General features: G+C 54.7%; 1 protein-coding gene across 7 annotated transcripts in view; it reads right to left on the bottom strand.

Annotated features, from left to right (window-relative positions):
* Nucleotides 1–13,160, bottom strand: part of ZFHX3 (zinc finger homeobox 3) — a 376,930-nt gene that overhangs the window by 76,881 nt on the left and 286,889 nt on the right. The gene's annotated exons all lie outside the window — the stretch shown is intronic.

Below are 13,160 nucleotides of genomic sequence, written 5' to 3' on the forward strand. Positions count from 1 at the left end.
TTTCTGCTGCACCTGGCCAACAACTCCAGTACTGCAATCCTAATGGAGCCCTCTTCAGCTCACACAAAGTGTGAAGAACTGGAAACCTGCCAGAGGTTTGGCCACCTGCAAAGCCAGTGATGTGCCACAGCAGCCCTACCTGAATTAGTTCAAGCAAAAGAAAACAGAGGGACAATCAGCTTTCTTTTTTCTGCTTTCACTATCTCCCAGTTTATTTTCCTTTACTACACAAAGCCACCCACACTTCCCCTGATTCCTCTAACATGTCAGTACTTTCTCTCTACATTTGACTTCCAGTGAAGCTCCAAGAAAAACCATTTACAACTACCACTGATGGCAAAGTCACGCTCTCAAAGCCCATGTACAAGGATGCCTGCAGAAGGACATGTGGGTGGCATTGGGTGGAGATCACAATGTGATCACACACAACATTACTCCACAGCACCTCCAGTCTCACCTTCCCTGGATTCTCTGCCATACACAGCTGTCTCTAGAGTTGCACTGGGAATAATCAGGGATTTGCTCTGCAGCAACAGTTGGCAGCAACAGTAATCTGGTGCACTGAGTAGAACAAGAAGGAAAAGCAGTATCCTGCTGCCAAAAGGCTCCGGGTTTAGTCAGCCAGTTTGTTCTCCTAGCCTAAAATATGCTCCAGCCATGTAACAGCTCCTACTGCACCACTCCCTCCCTAGACCACTGATCCCAGGTCGTTCTGTGTTGAGGCTGCACATTCACCTTCCCACAACACGCCTACCCTCTCCCTTCTCACTGCTACTTCTGCACTGGCAATTGCAATACAAATTAAACCAAAACAGATTTATTCAGGGGAAGTGAGGAAAAAGAAACTCTATAAGCCTTGTACCCTTGCCAAGTGAAGTTTTAGGAATATCTATGCAAACTTCAAGGCACAACGTGGAATGAGCACACCCTCCCAATTCTTTCTGACCTGGATCATTGTGTGGGCCAGCACAGCCCGCTGCTGGGACGCAGCACAGCCAGGTAAAGCACAGCCAGGTAAAGCACAGCCAGGTGAGGCACAGCCAGGTAAAGCACAGCCAGGTAAAGCACAGCCAGGTGAGGCACAGCCAGGTGAGGCACAGCCAGGCGAGGCACAGCCAGGCGAGGCACAGCCAGGTAAAGCACAGCCAGGTGAGGCACAGCCAGGCGAGGCACAGCCAGGTAAAGCACAGCCAGGTGAGGCACAGCCAGGTGAGGCACAGCCAGGCGAGGCACAGCCAGGTAAAGCACAGCCAGGTGAGGCACAGCCAGGTAAAGCACAGCCAGGTAAAGCACAGCCAGGTAAAGCACAGCCAGGTAAGGCACAGCCAGGTGAGGCACAGCCAGGTGAGGCACAGCCAGGTAAAGCACAGCCAGGTAAAGCACAGCCAGGCGAGGCACAGCCAGGTGAGGCACAGCCAGGCGAGGCACAGCCAGGTAAAGCACAGCCAGGTAAAGCACAGCCAGGCGAGGCACAGCCAGGTAAAGCACAGCCAGGTAAAGCACAGCCAGGCGAGGCACAGCCAGGTGAGGCACAGCCAGGCCACAGCAGCTCTGCCACCAGGAGCTCCTGACTGGCAGGAGGTGCCTGACTGACAGCCAGGCCAGAAGGGTTAGCAGGGCTGGAGGGGCGGGAGGGTTAACAGCCTGATTGGAAAATCAATGTTATAAATGCTTGGTAAGTTACAGGAACATGCGGGAAGAGGAGGCTGCGATTGATAAAGGACTGCAGCTTTGATGCTGCACTGGGGACTTGTTTATTGACAGGAAAGCCAATCTCTCTGCCGGCCCGGCCCGGCCAGGCAGGCCCACACGCTCCAATTAATTGGTGGGCTTTTCTGCCTTGGCTTGCTTTAACAGCTCTCCCCCACTCACTCCAAGTTAACCAGCTCAAGATGTGCTATGCCAAAGGAATCTTCTCTCCTCTCCCTTTCCTCAATACAGAGGAGCCCTTACAAGGCATGCGGAAAAACCCAGAACCAAAATGGCCAGCCCAAGCCCCTGACACAGGCTGAGCCCCTGCACAAGACCAAGCTCTTCTGATGGTTCAGTCATCATCAGAGCTGCTCCTAAAACATTAAAATATTTGTTTCTATTCATGCAGAAGGTGCAGGAATCATCTGTTCAAAATGAAAACAGCAATTTCCTTACTATAGCAAACCAGGTTCTAAGCAGCTCGATGCAGTTATTAGTCCACTATTGGGCCCGTGTCTTCCACCACCCCAGAGTGCCCCTAGGCCACCTGTGTGGGGACAGACACAGTGTGAGAGCTCAGATGGACCGACAGTGGTGAGCTCCACACCTCCCATTCACTCCCCCTGTCGCCCTCTCTGCTCTGTTTATCAGCCAGTCAATAAGAAAAGGTAGTTCTTACTTAAGGAGGCAGAAGTCAACTCGTCAGGTCGATCAGCACTCTGTCTGTAAACATGGTTTCCCGTAAAATCAATGAACTCCAGTTACAGGGAGAACAGCCTGAGTGCCAGAGACTCTGTGCTCTCACATTGCCCCAGTGGCAAAGAAGGGCTCTCCTGCTCCCTTCTGCAGCCTCCCATCCCAGCACTGCCATGCCCACCCTGTCCCTGGCCCCTGTCCCTCACAGCCCCTTGGGGCCAACGTGGCACTCCGTGGCCCAGAGCGGAGCTCGTATGGCAGCTGCAGGTGACAGCACAGCGCTGTGTGCCCCACACTGTGCCACGCTCCCCCCCCACCAGGCCTGGCAGCTGGCAGCCATGCCATGCACAGCACGCGCAGAGTGACTCCCTGTGCCACCGCGCCAGCTCCTCCAAGGGACAGACACCCGCGTCCAGCAGCGCTTCCACCGGGGAGGGCAGGTCCCAGAGCCACACGCTGGGCTCCGGGCAGGCGGGGGCTCCGGGCACCCCCAGCCCGCGGCACCCGGCTGCTGCCTCCCCGGGGGACACGGCAGGCAGGGCGGGCAGCAGCCAGGGAGGAGGGGGCTCCTGCTGCTGCCCAGGCTTCCCGAGAATTAAATATCAACAGCCGTGCTGTGTAATTTTAAATTGTTAATTAGCACAGGGTTAATTAGGCGGCCCTTTCACAAGAGGCTGTTTGGCAGTAAACCAAGACTAGAAGCAATGAGGAAGGAGGAAAACAAAAGGAGAAAGCGACAGTGAGAAACTGTTCCCTCAGCTAATGACCCACATGGCACCGTGGAAAAGAGGGCGCCGAGGACAGGGAGAAGGTACGGGCAGATGCGTTACAGCCACAGCCACGGCCGGGCTGGCAGGCCGGCAGGCTGCCCTCCCCTGCCCAGCTGCAGGGAGGCTCTCCGGCCCTCAGCCAGCTCCAGGGCGCCCGTGGCTCAGGAAAGCCAAAGGGACACAGGTGGGGGAGCACAAGGACAGCACAGGACTAAGGGTGTGCTCAGCCTGGCCTTCTGCAGCGTCCTCAGAAGGACAACACCTGGCACTGGTGATGCTGCTCCTGTCTCAGCAATGGCACTTGATGACCCTTGGGATGGACACAGCATGGGTGAGCAGCCAACTCAACTCCATGGTCACAGAAACACAGAACAGCTTGGGCAGTGCCTGGGAACAGGAATTCTCAAAGCTCCCCAGAGCAGGAGCCCCCGGGACCCTCTCAAGTGCTGACACAGGAATCTGCAGCAGCAAAGCTTTCTGTGCTGCCTCCTGGCACCTGGCGCGCTGCACAGCACTCGGGTAACACTTAGGAAATTGCAAATGGGAAGACATGATAAAAATAATTGCCTAGGATCAAGAATTCAAAAATTAAGGAAGAACAGAATGTATGTTGCCAAAGCAACTTTAATTTTGTTCCTTTATGCATATGAATTATGATACTGCCTGCAATTAGGTGAGCACACGCTGCCTTGCTTGGCAAGCAGGACGGTCACAGAAGAGGGTAAAACAAGGTGGCAGGAGCATGTTGTCACTTTATGTGATTTCTACAGCAGCTGCTATCACACAAATATGTTCCTAGAATAGAAAGATCTTTTCAAATTTCCTCAGCAACGCTGGCTGGAGATTCGAGTGGCAATACCAAGAGTTTCAATTCCCAGTTCTGTAAAACTTCTACCTTTTTAGTTAAACAGAAGACAGGGATCCCAGCTCCCTCACATTCATTAAGGTGCCAGAAAGCAGCAAGATACCTGCCAGCCTAAGGGAAGTGCTGAAAACTCTGCAACAAGGCTTGAGATTTTAGGATAAAATGGTACCTATGTGCCAAAACCTGAGCAGAACAGGGAACATGGATGCACAGTGGGAAGAATGATTTCTAGCTGGGGTTTTCCCACCAGTATTTTACAACATAGTGCCTTGGGATTTCTCTTATGCAATTCCCAACCAAAAAAACCAACCTGAAAATACTGATATTTATTTGCCAAGTTCAACATTTTAATGAAGCAATTACAAACTAATTTTTCCTTTTCACATAGCAAGTCGTATTTTGCTCCTCCCCAAGTGAGACCAAGCAGTGTTTCAGCACACACCCTGATCACAGTGGAGTTGTTTCACTGGCAAACATGGTCTGATGAGCAAGATACCAGTCTTGCCAAACCCTGAACACCTTAAATCTCCCTTCCTCTTTTGTAGTGAGGCTCCACCAACCAAAAGCCCAAGCTCAGTGCTGACTTCCTCCAGCATTCTGCTCTGCACCAGACTGTTTCCACCTGGACACACAGCCACATCCAACACCTCTGCAGTGGGAGCAGAATGAACACGCCACCCTGCCTGCTGGTGGAAGAAACATCCAAACAACACTGACCCACAGGTTCCGGAGAGTTGGGGCTGCAAGCCCTCACACACTGGGTGGTTATCCCAACAAAGCCAAGAATTCATAGAACTGAAGAATCATTTGGGTTGGAAAAGACTTTTCAGATCATCATCTAACCATTAACCCAGCACTGCCAAGGCCACCACAAACCCATGTCCCCAAATACCACACTACAAACCTTTAAATCCCTCCCTGGGATGATGACTATACTACTGCCCTAGCAGCTTGTGCTAGCGCCTGAGACCTTCTCAGTGAAAACATTTTGCCTCTGTGGCGGTCCCTGTGAACACTGCGAGCCTTCCCCTCACAGCGATTCCAGCCATGGACCCTGAAGGGCCCCAGAAGGGGATGATGAGGGAAGAGCCATGGGGCACCTCAAAGGAGAGGACAGTGCTGCTCCAGCAGGGAGCGGGCCGTGTGGAGGGGCGGCTCCAGCCGAGAGTGCCGGCGCTGGGCACGGCCAGGGTGCGCGGTGACACGGCATGGGGTGACACGGCACGGGGTGACACGGCATGGGGTGACACCGCCAGGTGACACGGCGCGGGGTGACACCACGAGGTGGCATGGGCTCCATCCACGGCACGGGGTGACATGGGCTCCATCCCCGGTAACGGCACGAGGTGACACGGCTCCATGCACGGCTCCATGCACGGCACAGCCGGCCCCTCAGATCCTCCCGGCATCATTAGCATAAACAGCTTTTCAACCAGCAGGAAGCAAGGGGAACGCTGAACAAAACAGGGCTGGAAGCTGCAGGGCTCAAGCACTTGGCATGAAAGTGACAGAAAGGGGCTCCTTGAAAAGGTGAACCTTGCACATTATCCACATTTTCCCTCTGCCCTTCACACCAGCTAAAGCTGAGCCAATGGGAGTAACACGAGTCAGGCAGCTTTTCAGAAGGCACTTTGTTATGAACTATTATTCCAAGTTTACTGATCCCTTTGAGCCAGCTACTGCACTACACACAAAAATACTTATCTAATCTTCAGCCCACCGCCATTGAGAGTGGAGTGATCCCATGGAGGGCCAGAAGGCTTTCTGAGAGCAGCTGGGGACAAGAGCGCTTATTCCTTCAGGGGATTCTTAGCACTAAGAATATTTTGCAGCAGAGGTAAACTGGCTTCAGTCACGTTTCTCTCTACACAGCAAACTGAAGCACTTGCTTAGCTCATACATGACAGGGCATTCACACGCTCCCAGGGCACAGAGCTTGTTCTCTGGTTCTACAGGATCCTCTCCAGTAGGACACCACAGAAGTCCCAGGTTTTGTTTCAACATGTCACACATCTCACGATTCTGCCGTCGTGCAACTCACCCCTTTGCTCCAAACCCCCAATCTTTCTTGTTAAATGGTGTTCTCAGCCTATGCTGCTGCATAAATAACTACATTTGCATCTGGTTTGCATTTTCAGTGCACTGTTGTTGATCCAACTCCAAAACTAATCAAAGAGCTGCTGAGGACAAATTGCTTTGCTCTGTCACAGAGACCCCAGAGTGCCTCAGGTTGTCCCAAGCCCCAGGCCTCGGTAAGTGAGCTGTGCTCATGCCCCCATTTTGCCGGGCTGCAGCTTGTCCTGTGTGCCCAGTGCCCGCGGCTCGCACCAGTCCAGCTGCCACAGCTGTGTGTGGGCCCCGCGTCCCTCACAGACCCCGCACCGAGCCCCAGGTGTGCCTGTGAACACAGCAGCCCTGAAGCGCTCGGTCTGCAGCCCTGCCACGTGGCTCTGGGATCAGACACGGCCCACGGGCCGCTGCTGTGCTGCCAGGCTGTGCCCACAGGGACAGGGACTCACCAGCACGCCCTGCCAGGCTGTGCCAGGCTGTGCCCACAGGGAGCACAGGGACTCACCAGCATGCCCTGCCAGGCTGTGCCAGGCTGTGCTCACAGCCACAGGGACTCACCAGCATGCCCTGCCAGGCTGTGCCAGGCTGTGCTCACAGCCACAGGGACTCACCAGCACGCCCTGCCAGGCTGTGCCCACAGGGACTCACCAGCACGCCCTGCCAGGCTGTGCCAGGCTGTGCCCACAGGGAGCACAGGGACTCACCAGCACGCCCTGCCAGGCTGTGCCCACAGGGACTCACCAGCACGCCCTGCCAGGCTGTGCCAGGCTGTGCCCACAGGACTCACCAGCACGCCCTGCCAGGGCTCCTGCCTCCTGCGGGCTCACCCAAACAACATGTGCGCTCCAGACTGGTGTCAAGGGCCAAGCCAAGGCTAGGAGGCAGACTCATAAGTCATGCAGATCTCCTCTGCCAGGGCTCGGATCCAGTCCTTGTTAGGAAGCAGACTCACTGCGACACTCTGGGCTCGGTTGCTCTTTCCCACCCTTTGGGAAAGCCGATGCTTTGGAGCGGGAGAGCAGGCTTAGAGGCATGAGGTCATTCTGTAACCATTCCACTGGCTGCTCACACAAACACCACGGCTCATACGTCAGCTCTGAACCACACGCTGGGCTTGCACAGTCCCATCACAAAGGTCACCAGGATGTCTGCTCACACCAGCCATTCATGTTTCAGTACAAACACCACTTACAGCCGTATCGCCGGAAGATAATCCAAAAAACCCCTAAAACAGGTAAAGAAACTTGCTGGTATAGCTGGGAAACCACCACATTTAGACCAACCTTTAGGCCAACTTTTAGCAGATTCAAGTGGTCCCATACTCCTGTTAACAGCATTCACATTTGTTCCTTCCAAAACTACACCCTGCTCCAGACTTCATACACAGCCCAAGCATGTTCCTTATCTGGCCAAAATAAATTCTCCTGATTGCAGCAACCATTAGGAGTCAACACCTCTGGACCACTCGACAGCTCAAAGTCTCAAGTTCATGCTCTCCATGTGCGCAGCATGCAGTCCCTCCATCAGCTGCTACACCCCTGGTGCACCTCAGAGCCATCACCTGGGAAACACTGAACCACCTCAGCTGGGGAGAGCTGACACAGACCCAGGTAAATGGGGACGCCAAAGATGTGCCCGATGCATCTGCAGGCATGCCAAGGCCAGTGAGCACCACACAGAGCACACCGCGAGGCACGCGGGGGATGAGGGAGGAAGTTGCTAAGCACACATCTCCAGACCTCCAGGACTGAAAGTGTTACTCAGCTGCCTGGCCTCTTGCTAATTGTGGGTTTTATTTTTATTTCCTATTACCCTCTTGCACGCCTGATGAGATTATCTTACCGGAACTGACACAGCTGGAGGCTGCAGCCATACATGGAGCCTCTCAGGAGGCAATGCAATTTTATTTTCATTGATCAGGAATCAGCAGGGCAGTAAATGATGGGAAATTCCATTAGGAGAAATACTGGGCCACAAGACCCAACTACCCAGGTACAACCAAATCCCAGAAAGTCCCATCGTTCCTCAAAGCCCCGTTGGGATGCGGGCAGCAAATCATCGTTGCTCCTCCCAAAATGGAGTCAGCGACTAACCTGATATTGCTAATTGCCGCCTGCGCTGCCAGAAGCGGAGGCAATGCTGTCAGAGCACCCTCAAGGGCTCGCTTAGCCCACACAGTGCCTTGGGCAGAGCCAGCAGCCCTGCTGCCCTGCTCAGCCCAGCGGCTGCCGCAGGCCAAGGCTGTGTCCCAGCAGGTGCCCGTGCCAGGGCCCAGCCAGTGCCAGCAGGTGCCCGTGCCACCGGCTTTGCTCCCACAGCCAGGCAGGTGTGAGTGGTGCCGGTGCCAGGGCCCAGCCAGTGCCAGCAGGGCCGGGCCATGCCAGGGGATGCCCAGCTCCCACTGGGAGCCCGAGGCACAGGAAAGCACGACAGTGTCACTGCAGAGAACAGCCCTCCTCCTCCAAGGGCCATTGTCTCGGGGCACACAGCACTCTGGCGTCTCTGGGACCCCCATGTGACAGAGCACCACCCCCCACACAACTCTCTTACAAGCCCAAACGCCTCTGAGCCCAAACTGGGAACCAGGTCAAGCCTTCTATTTTAACCCCCCCATACACAGGATATGCACTCAATCCCTCACTCCTGGATCAAATCCCACCGTCAGGCCCCGATTCAAAGCCTGCCCCACGCTGCTGTCCCTTGCTGCACACACCTGGCGGCAGGTGAGCCCAGGCCCCGCAGGATGGCCGAGCCACCGAGAGCGCAGGGGTTAACGGGAGCTGAGCGTGGCACGGCTCTAAGGGTGATCAATACCAGCCAGATACTAAAGCAGCATAAGCCACATTATTGACTGCCAAGCAGATGATAAAACTGTTTATTATGGTAATTGTGGGGTGCCTACAAGGTGCTCCTAGGGCTGTCTTGAGCTTTTTACCAAAATAAGAATTGCCAAAGCATCACCTGTGTGCAGCCCCCCACCCCAGTGAGACCCTTCACACGCCACTGTGCCCACACACTGACCCCCGGGCACCTCCACAGCCCAGCTACCCAGCTACCATCACCAGACACAGTCCCTGAACTGTTTATCTTACACACACCCATAGCAGGGTACTCCTACAGCCCCTGTGCACCTTCTGGAGCATCCATTCCAGAGAAAACAGAGCTCAAACACCAAAACCTGTAACTCCAGCTCTGGATGCTGCTCCTGATAGCTGAAAATTAATCTTCATTTCCCCCTCTAAAGCACTTCCTTCAGTATTTCAATTACTTTTACCTCTACTCTGGACTTGGTACAGTTTCCTACATCCTTTTAACAAGATTTAACAGAATTTATCCGTTCAGGACCCAAATTCTTGTGCAATGCATTAGGAATCCTTTTTGAGGAGACTGAATTGCGGTGAATACACTCGGTGTGGAAGATCCCGCAGGTGCAGGTGCATGCAGGCATGACCTCAGGACAGGTGACACACTGCAGCCTGTCCCCTGCCACTGTGTGTCTGCAGGGCCAGCAGCCGAGCTGCCAGCACACAGACAGCCGCCTTTGGATTCTGAAGTCGTTTCAAATATCAAAATAGTTTCTCTTGGATTAAACTCAGTAACACGGATGCCCCAGCCTCCAGAAGTGATGCCAAAGTGCCTGGTGGGATATGCTCTGGCAAAAGCATCTGCTGCTCCTCCACCCGCGGGAACAGCGGCTGTAACACATTGGGCTCCACTGCCACCACAGCCAAGTGACAGCTGAAAATGACTTTAACAAGGGCTGAAGCTCCAGGGTTCTGTCAGCAGCTCCATGGGCAGTAATTAAGGAGTATGGGTCCCATTACCTCCCAGTACAGACAAGGCTCTGACAGCTCCATCTCCGTGTTAACCCCAAGGACCATTTGCTATGGGCTGCAGGCAGCACCCGGTGCCACCTCCGCTGCCTTGCCTGGCTGCTCCTGGGCAGCTGAATGGCCTTCTCTGACTAATCACTGGTGACATCTGCAAAATCAACTTTACACCAGCAGCCTTACTGTGTGTGGACTGGCCTCAACCTGGACAAGAGCACAGGCAGTGCCTCTGGTCAATGCTCTGGCCCTTCCTCCTCCCCCTAATGCCTTCCCTCCTCAGGACCAGAATAACACACCCTGCTGTCTCCCGCTCATCCCCTGTTCCTTGGTGCCTCCCACCCCTCTAAAAGATGCCACTTCTCCCACAAGCACAGTCAGCCAAAGACTCTCGAGCCAAGTTGTTCAGGGTGAACGACAGAACCTTATGCCTCCACAAGTGTTTCACCCTTCAATGCTGAACCAACCCCTTCCTTCTCAGCTGCTCTTTCCCCTGCACATCTGTACTGCAGGACATGGTGAGATGCTGCCACAGCTCTCCAGCTCACTTGCAGAGCAATGAGAAGGGCAATGCTGGAATTGACAGCACAACTGCACCCAGCACCCCAAGGAGCCAGCACACCATGGCACACACCCGCTGCCTTACAGGCTGGAGATTTGGACATGAGCCTCTACACTCTGTCCACTCTGACCCAAACACGGGTGATGGGCTGCACAGCCCTATGACATTTATCCCAGAGGTCTTGGAGAGCTGGGGCTGTTCTTTCACATGCTCATCAGTATATCAGTTACAAACAAGATTAAAACAATCCCTTCTTACTAAAATCTAGACAAGGGAGAAGATCTCCCTCCCTGTCACCCTTCTAATGAGCCATCTTCCATCAGGGTTGCCCCCTCCTGTACTAGAACAACACTCTAGAAAACAATTGAGTGTCTTAGACAATTCTGTTGTGCTCCTCCATGGCAGTCCTGCCCTGTGCAGCGGGAGGGAGCAGTGCTCTGGGCTGGGGCTGGGTGCAGCTCTGTGCCCATCCCGAGCCATCCCTGGCTGGCACTGCAGCAGGGCCCGCCTGGCATCTGGGCCCTTCCACAGCCCCTGGACCTGCAGCTCTGAACACACAGCTCGCTCTCCTCCTGCAGAGAAGGCAGGGACAGCAGACTGGGGCCCCAGTAGCACTTACTTTTCTTGAAAACATCTGTTTTCATTATCACTATTACTTTTAATTAGCACTTTACAGCAGCCCTGAGCCCTCCCAGCTGGAGGAGAGCTCTGCTCCTAAATGAACAATTAGAAGGTGCACTAAGGGAATTTTTTTCTCATCTTCAGACCCCAGTTTTTCAGCAAAGCTCAAAGACAAACCATCTGGTTAAAGGAGCTCCCTTGAAGAGGTCTCTTCAGGCACGGCTCAAAGCCTGCAGGTCACCTGGGGATCCCTACGGCGTGAACGGCCACTCAACTCAGGAACCTGAAACACTGCACTGATTACTGGTGTCAGGGTCTTAACACCTGTACCCTCAGTGCTCACCGAACGGCCTCCTCTTCCTCACCCAGCCACAGTAATTGCCCTGCAGAAAATCAAAGACTTTATTGCCCATCTCACTCGTGCAAGGCCCTTGCTCAAGAGTTCAAGCCAAGCTGAAAGACAGAGCCCTATTAAATGCATAAGGAAATAGGTCCCTATGAAGCATAATTACTAGAAACATGGACTCCTGATCAAGGGCTCCTCTGAAAGCCAGCAATGAAAAACATCCGCATGAAAGCCCCCAGAGACAGCCTCAGCCATTGCAAAGAAAGCAGAAGGACAGAGGGGTGAAGTGTCAGGATCAAAGGGCTGTCCCAGGGCCACCACTGCCATCTCAGCAGCCCTGCCAGCACAGCACCCACAGACTCCAGCCTTTAATTAAGGACGAGCCACGAGGCTCCAAAACTCTTCAGTCAATGCTGATGAAAACCTCATCTCTTGTACCCCTGGCTGTTCCCTCAGTGCTGCCGCTGCTCCCGACACCAGGAGACTCTGCTGCCCTCGGGGAGCCCCCAGCCCCAGCACCCCTCTGCCCCAGCAGGGCAAACACAGAAAGGTGACCAAGGAGCCTCCCCTCAGCATCCCCAAATCCTCCCATCCCACAGACTCCCACTGCAGCCACGCAGCATCGCTGCATTTTCCACCCCCAAGTCTGGACTTGGAATATGAGCCTTGTGTTCAACGAGCATTCCAGAACAATTCTAGAAATCCTAAAGTTGGATGAATGGCATGGCTTACAGTAATACCATATTATAAATTCCACTCCAATTTGGAATCCTTTAAGTCACCCAGGCTCCCCTACACCCCATCACATTTTCCTTCCTCCTCACCAGCATTGAGTTAAATTCCATGGGAGTGAATTTCATATAAATGTCAAATAAAGGTTACTTAATTATTTACCCTCTGATTACACCTCCTGCCATGGGAAGTTTACTTAAGCTGCTCAGGTGGGACATGGTTTGCAGTGTGCAGCCTGTGGTGATGAACAGGAACAGCAGCAGAGGATCCCGTGGCTGGCCCTGGAGCCCAGAGAGCCCGGCCAGGGCAGCCAGGGCCACCAGCCCCGTGCCCTGGGCACACTCAGAGTGCTGCCAGCACCGCCAGCCCCGTGCCCTGGGCACATCCACAGTGTTGCCAGCGCCACCAGCCCCGTGCCCTGGGCACACCCACGGTGCTGCCAACGCCACCAGCCCCGTGCCCTGGGCACACCCACGGTGCTGCCAGCACCACCAGCCCCGTGCCCTGGGCACACTCAGAGTGCTGCCAGCGCCACCAGCCCCGTGCCCTGGGCACACTCACAGTGCTGCCAGCACCGCCAGCCCCGTGCCCTGGGCACACCCACGGTGCTGCCAGCACCATCAGCCCCGTGCCCTGGGCACACTCAGAGTGCTGCCAGCACCGCCAGCCCCGTGCCCTGGGCACACTCAGAGTGCTGCCAGGGCCACCAGCCCCGTGCCCTGGGCACACCCAGAGCCTCCTGGGGCCAGCCCTGCCCTGCCACCTGCACCCTGGGCACCCACACCTGCCAGCAGCATCTCCTCCGCCCAGCATGTGCGAGGCAGCAAGGACTGGGAGCTCTGCTCAGCTCTCCAGCAGATGTCTCCGCACAAGGGGAAGCAAATGCCTCCAGTGCCCAATGGGCCCAGATACTGATCAGACCGCAACACAACACAGGGGGAAAACGACACAAAACAATTAATTCTTGGCTCCTTGCTTT

The sequence above is a fragment of the Zonotrichia albicollis genome, chromosome 13, assembly GCF_047830755.1.
Source record: "Zonotrichia albicollis isolate bZonAlb1 chromosome 13, bZonAlb1.hap1, whole genome shotgun sequence".
NCBI classification, from domain to species: domain Eukaryota; kingdom Metazoa; phylum Chordata; class Aves; order Passeriformes; family Passerellidae; genus Zonotrichia; species Zonotrichia albicollis.